Consider the following 7,457-nt stretch of genomic DNA (forward strand, 5'->3'; position numbering starts at 1 on the left):
TTAACCCCAAGCTCGTAATTTATCCTTCCCCCACCCTTTCCCCTTTGGTAACCATAAGTTTGTTTTCTATGTCAGTGAATCTCTTTCTGTTTTGTAAATAAGTTCATTAGTATCATTTTTTTAGATTCCACAGAAAAATAATATCATATGGTATTTGCATGTCTTTACACTAACAATGAAAGAAAGAAATTCCATTTACCATTGCATAAAAAAGAGTAAAATACCTGACTTCCTTGGTAGTCCAGTGGTTAAGAATCCACCTGCCACTGCAGGGGCATGGGTTTGATTCTGGTCTGGGAAGATTCCACACGCCACATGGCAACAAACCCCAGTGCTACAACTACTGAAGCTCACACACTCTAGACCCATGCGCTGCAACAGGAGAAGCCACTGCGATGAGAAACCTGTGCCCCGTAACTAGTGAGCAGCCCCTGCTCACCAAACTAGAGAAAGCCTGCGCATAGCAACAAAGGCCTAGTGCAGCCAAAAAAAAAAAAGAATAAACTGCCTAGGAATACGGAGAAGGCAATGGCACCCCACTCCAGTACTCTTGCCTGGAAAATCCCATGGCCGGAGGGCCTGGTGGGCTGTAGTCCATGGGGTCGCTAAGAGTTGGACACGACTGAGTGACTTCACTTTCACTTTCACTTTCACCTAGGAATAAACCTACCTAAGGAGGCCAAAAACCTGACTTTGAAAACTATAAGATGCTGATAAAAGAAATTGAAGATGACACAAACAGATGGAAGGATACACCATGTTCTTGGATTGGAAGAATCAATATTGTAAAAATGACAGTACTACTTAAGGTAATCTATAGATTCAATGCAGTTCCTATTAAATTCCCTGGAACATTTTAAAGGGAAAAAAATTGAAGACAAACTAAAAGCTCATTATGGTGGGATGGCTGTATTATGGTACGGTGATAAAATGGGATACAATGATAAAATGAAAGAGCTAGATTTATAGTGTAAACGTAAAAGGATTCCTGCTCCTGCGACATTACCTTCTTCCAGCCTGGCCTCCTCAGGAGTTGCCTACAATCAGTTGAAGGGGAAGAGAAATCTAAGGCCTGGTTTATAGATGATTCTGTGGAACATGCAGGCACTGCTTGAAAATGGACAGCTATAGTACTACAAACCCTTTCTGGGACATCCCCTGAAGGATGGTGGTAAAAGGAAATCCTCCCAGTGGGCAGAATATCAAGCAGCACACCTGCTTGCTCAGTTTTTTTTTTTTTAAATTGAAGGATAATTGCTTTACAGAATTTTGTTGTTTTCTATCAAACCTCAGCATGAATCAGCCATAGGTATACATATATCCTCTCCCTTTTGAACCTCCTTCCCATCTCCCTCCTCATCCCACCTGTCTAGGTTGATACAGAGCCTGTTTGAGTTTCCTGAGCCATACAGAAAATTCCCATTGGCTATCTATTTTACCTATGGTAATGTAAGTTTCCATATTACTCTTTCCATACAACTCACCCTCTCCTCCCCTCTCCCCATGTCCATAAGTCTATTCTCTATGTCTGTTTCTCCATTGCTCCCTGTAAATAAATTCTTCAGTACCATTTTCCTGGATTCCATATATATGGGTTAGAATATGGTATTTATCTTTCTCTTTCTGACTCACTTCACTCTGTATAATAGATTCTACGTTCATCCACCTCATTAGAACTGACTCAAATGCATTCCTTTTTATGGCTGAGTAATATTCCATTGTGTATATGTACCACAACTTCTTTATCCGTTCATCTGTCAATGGACATCTAGGTTGCTTTCATGTTCTAGCTATTTAAATAGTGCTGCAATGAATAATGGGATACATGTGTCTCTTTCAATTTTGGTTTCCTTAGGGTATATGCCTAGAAGTGGGATTGCTGGGTCATATGGTGGTTCTATTCCTAGTTTTTTAAGGAATCTCCATACTGTCTTCCATAGTGGCTGTATCAATTTACATTCCCACCAACAGTGCAAGAGGATTCACTCATTTTTCTTGGAAGGAAAAATGACCAGATATGTGATTATAAACTAATTCATGGCCTGTGGCCAATTGTTTGGCTGGATGGTCAGAGATTTGGAAGGAGTATGACTGGAAAACTGGTAACAAATTTGGGAAAGAAATATATGGATAGATCTCTCTGAATGAGTGAAAAATGTGAACTTATTTGTATCTTAGTTTTAAATGGAAGAATGCTTTTACCAGGAGACACAAAATGGACTGTAAGTTAAGACTGTTACCTGGCTACCTTGGGCTCCTCATACCTCTAAATAGACAAAGAAGAGAGTTACTATGTTGGCTGGGGTGATTGATCTTAATAACCAAGGGGAAACTGGGCTACTGCTTCACAGTGCGGTTAAGAAAGGGTATGTCTGGAATGCGGAAGATCTCTTAAGGTGTCTCTTATTATTACCACACCCTGTGTTCAAAGTCGATGGAAAGTTACTGTTGGGGTTTTTCTCCCTGGGACTTGGAAATGACGAACCTGAAAGAATGACACTCAGACAGTCTCTTGCAAGGACTGACAAGTTTATTTCTGCAGTCAAGCTTTTTTATAGAAGCAGGAACAAAGAGCTTAAAGTATATGGCCAGCAGAGCGCATGCGGAGTTAACACATAATCAGTAAAAACATTTCAAGGACAGCGCGCTCTAAATGACTCATGGGCTTATCCCACAACCCGCTCTCACAAGTAACATCCCTATTTATTATTAACTCTTGGCGCCAAGCATAACTAAAGGCAGGAGATGTTTTTCTGTCCACAGTGCAAAGCCGAGTACTTCTGGCCCTTCACCATTTTCCCAAGGACTTTCTCCTTTTACAGCTGTTTTGCACTACGCTTCCCAATGGTTACAACAACCCAGTTCAGACAGGACTAGTAATGACCCAGACCTTTTATGAATGAGTTTGAGTTGTCTACATGGTAAAGAACCACAACCAGTTGAGGTGGTTACGGAGGAAAAGGGGAAATACAGAATAGGGAGTGAAAGAATGTATTCTAAATACCAGCTGTGACACATGGACAGTAGTAATAACAACTGTAATTGTCATGAGTATTTCTTCCTTATTTTGTTATGAATATCTCTTTGTGTGTATTCTTAGCAAGTATCTTTGTTTTCTTCTTTCTTTTATCCTCTTATATAACGTAAGATGTATTGTTTTTTACATTATAATATTTAAGTTGCATGGTATCAAGAAGAGTGAACACCACCCAAGAACTTTGCATCTTCTTTTGGAGAAAGATTTAGTACTTTTTCAGTTGAACAAAGGATACTTGTACCATATTGTGTGGAAGTATAACCTTAGTGTTATGGACAGAATGTTTGTGTCCCTCCAAAATTAATAAATTGAAACCTCACCCATCAGTGTGATAATATTAAGAGGTAGGATTCTTGGGATTAGGATTAGATGGGGTCAGGATGATAAAGCTCTCAGGAATGGGATTAGGGTTCTTTTGATTTGCAAGAGAACTTCTATCCATTTCTGCTTTCTGCCATGTGAGGATACAAGAAATCAGTGGTCAGTAACTGGAAGAATAGCTAAAAGAGCAGTCTCACCAGAACTTGACCATGCTGGTGCGCAGATCTCAGACTTCCAAACTTTAGAACTGTGGGAAATACATTTCTGTTGTTTATGAGCCTCCCAGTCTATGGTACTTTGCTATAATAGCCTGAACTAAGACACTTGTTATTATCTTTATTTAGGTATAAAGTATGGTTTAAAGAGTGCCAAATTGACAAGGGGTATACTTGTGATGATACATTTTATGTATCAACTTAGCTAGTCTGTGGTGCCCAGATGTTTCATTTAAGTGTCAGTTTAGATGTTGTTGTGAAGGCACCCCACTCCAGTACTCTTGCCTGGAAAATCCCATGGATGGAGGAGCCTGGAAGGCTGCAATCCATGGGGTCACTGAGGGTCGGACACAACTGAGCGACTTCACTTTCACTTTTCACTTTCATGCATTGGAGAAGGAAATGGCAACCCACTCCAGTGTTCTTGCCTGGAGAATCCCAGGGACGGGGGAGCCTGGTGGGCTGCCGTCTATGGGGTCGCACAGAGTCGGACACAACTGAAGTGACTTAGCAGCAGCAGCATTTAAATCAGTATTTTGAATAGAGCAGATTATCTTCTATAATGTGAGTTGCTGAGCAGCACATAGAGTAAATTCCATTTTTATTAAAAATTCATATTCAAACACTTATAAATTAGTGGTCATGGAAAAAAGTTCTGGAAATAACGCATATCAAACCAACAGCAGTTACCTCTGGGGAATGGGACAGGTGTTCAGGTAAGGAAAGAGGTGGATCATTCCTTTTCAGTCTTATAAAATTTCTGTAATTGAAATTTACCCAATCAGAATATATTTCTTACATTTTTATTTTATTCCAGAAGAAGATTCTACTTTCTTTCTGTAGATTTTATTTTGGTTAAGAGGACCAGTTATCGGACTGACAGATCTTGTTCCTCAGCATCACCTACGACTATATGCTGGGACTCGTGCTAAGTGTGTCACAGCACAGCTGCACCATGACCATCTCCCTCCAGCCTGCTGGCTGTACAAGTGTGTGGAATAAGACTAAGAATAATGCAACTTGTTTGAGATTCCTTTTTTTCCCCCAGTAACTACATTTAGTAAGATAGATTATTAAAGATGTGAGATATTTTGTGTGAGTAAAAATGGTATTTTTTGGTAGTGTACTTGCAGTGTTGCAAGTTGGGCTTCCCAGGCAGCAGACTCTGAGACACAGCTCAGCATGCAGGATGTTTATTAAGCAGTGCCCTTGGGATTAAAACTTGTCAAAACATGGGGAAGGAAGCAGAGGGATAAATCCAGCTGTGTACACCAACCACAGTCTTAGCTGACCCCACAAAGAGCTCAGTAGCTAGTCATGGCCATTTGGGGTTGTCCTAAGTTGGCCCTTGATAGCTAAGTCTTTATACTCCTATATCAGCCAGCCATTGTATAGGCGCCACGCTGGAAGGGGAATGGTTTTAGGCAAAGCTCTTTGCTTCTGAGGCAATCCTGGAATGGGCTGACAGCAGAAGCCTGACTGAGGTAATTCCTGAAAGGTATTAACATGGGCAAGACTGTCTGCCAACAGTACTCCTAGCTGGGGCAACAAGTTCATCAAGAAGAAGAATCTGGGTGGCACAGCACAATGCCCTCTTCTTATTCTTGGGATCAACTTCTCAAAACCATTTATGTGTCTTTTTTGTATGTAATTGTATTACATAATCATATCAGTATGGTAATTCAATAAGATAAGTCATGTGAAATACTTATGATGCTTCTTAAGTGCTTTCATTATCATAATTATTAATACCATTGTTGTTATTCTCATCTAGGTGGCAGATGTCTTGGAAAAAAAGTGTTGTTTCCCAGGCTGTGCTTTTAAGCATGGAGAAGAGCTGGTACAAGTGGAAAGGAAAATTATAACATTTCTGTTGAGCATACCTTATATTAAGTTTATCCTGAAAAAGTTTCAAATTTTAAGTTGTTTTCCTGTGGTATGAATGCTAATCCCTTTCATGTGACAAAGGGAGTGCTATTCTTCCCTTTTGATTTTATAAGATGTAATTCAGTGTCATTCAATGATTCCTAAGAAATTTTCTTTCCTGGTTTATTAAGAAAAAAGTTAGGCCCAGATTGTAAAGTCATTTCTTACACATATGTAATCCCATCATAAATCACAGCAATAAATGAAAAGTTGGCTTATGCTCTAGGAAAAAAGAGTCATGTGAGACTATTGGTTAATGCCACTGACTTTTGGTTTTGTACATTTGACTACTGTGCTGATGAAAAGTATCTGTTAACCAGGGGGAAAAAAAGAAGCTAACACTTACTGAGTACACTTCTAGATATTTTACCTGCATTATTTCCTATAATATATCAGTCTTCTGTGGTAGATACTGTTATTATCTCTTTTACAGATAATGAAACTGAGGTTTGATTAAGGTCAAACATCTAGTCAGGGGGCAGCAAAGGAATTAGGACCCAGGATATTTGGACACCTTTTTTTGGTGTTAGTTCTAGAAGGTTTTATAGGCCTTTATAGAACCATTCAGCTTCTTTGGCATTAGTGGTTGGGGCATAGACTTGGATTACTGTGATATTGAATGGTTTGCCTTGGAAACAAACTGAGATCATTCTGTCGTTTTTGAGATTGCACCCAAGTACTGTATTTTGGACTCTTTTGTTGACTATGATGGCTACTCTATTTCTTCTGAGGGATTCTTGCCCACAGTAGTAACTATAATGGTTATCTGAATTAAATTCGTCCATTTCCCCTCCTTTTAACTTAGTGATTCCTAAAATGTCAATGTTTACTCTTGCCATATCCTGTTTGACCACTTCCAATTTACCTTGATTCATCGGCCTAACATTCCAGTTTCCTATGTAATACTGTTCTTTACAGTGTTGGACTTTACTTTCACCACCAGACACATTCACAACTGGGCGTTGTTTCTGCTTTGACTCAGCCTTTTCATTCCTTCTGGGGCTATTTCTCTGCTCTTCTCCGGTAGCATATTGGGGACCTACTGGCCTGGGGAATTCATCTTTCAGTGTTCTACCTTTTTGCCTTTTCATACTGTTCATGGGATTCTCAAGGCAAGATTGCTGAAGTGGTTTGCCATTCCCTTCTCCAGTGGACCACATTTTGTCAGAACTCTCCACCATGGCCTGTCCGTCTTTGGTGGCCCTACACAGCATAGCTCATGCTTTCATTGAGTTAGACAAGGCTGTGATCCATATGATCATTTTGGTTACTTTTCTATGATTGTGATTTTCATTCTGTCTGCCCTCAGATGAATAAGGGTAAGTAAGAGGCTTGTATCTTCCTTGGTGGCTTAGAGGTTAAAGTGTCTGCCTCCAATGCTGGAGACCTGGGTTCGATCCCTGGATCAGGAAGATTGCCTGGAGAAGGAAATGGTAACCCACTCCAGTATTCTTGCTTGGAGAATCCCAAGGACAGAGAAGCTACAGTCCTACAGCCTACAGAGGCTACAGTCCACGGGGTCGCAGAGAGTCGGACATGAATGAGCAACTTGTGGAAGATTCCTGATGGGAGAGGCTGTTTGTGGGGAAAGCTGAAGTTGAACAGTTCTGTAAAGACCCACCCAGAAGACCTTCTAGAGCCAACATCAAAAGAAGATGTCATAGGGGACTGGAATGCAACAGTAGGAAGTCAGGAGATACCTGGAATAACAAGTAAATTTGGCCTTGGAGTACAAAATGAAGCAGGACAAAAGCTAACAGAGTTTTGCCAAGAAAACACACTGATCATAAAAAACACCCTCTTCCAACAACACAAGAGATGACTCTACACATGGACATCACCAGATGGTCAATCAGATCAGATCAGTCGCTCAGTCGTGTCCGACTCTTTGCAACCCCATGAATTGCAGTACGCCAGGCCTCCCTGTCCATCACCAACTCCCAGAGTTCACTGAGACT

At 40.4% G+C, this 7,457-nt stretch overlaps 1 long non-coding RNA gene across 1 annotated transcript in view; it reads left to right on the forward strand.

The window, feature by feature from the left end:
- LOC147371441 (uncharacterized) overlaps positions 1–4,665 on the forward strand; it is a 44,989-nt gene extending 40,324 nt beyond the window's left edge. The window contains exon 2 of the long non-coding RNA XR_015163578.1: positions 4,391–4,665. This is a non-coding gene — a long non-coding RNA (uncharacterized LOC147371441). The remainder of the gene's footprint in view (positions 1–4,390) is intronic.
- Positions 4,666–7,457: the final 2,792 nt, after the last annotated feature.

Source organism: Bos grunniens, chromosome 5 (genome assembly GCF_055505025.1).
Source record: "Bos grunniens cultivar Pamir isolate PY7600 chromosome 5, Bosgru_T2T1.0, whole genome shotgun sequence".
NCBI classification, from domain to species: Eukaryota; Metazoa; Chordata; class Mammalia; order Artiodactyla; family Bovidae; genus Bos; species Bos grunniens.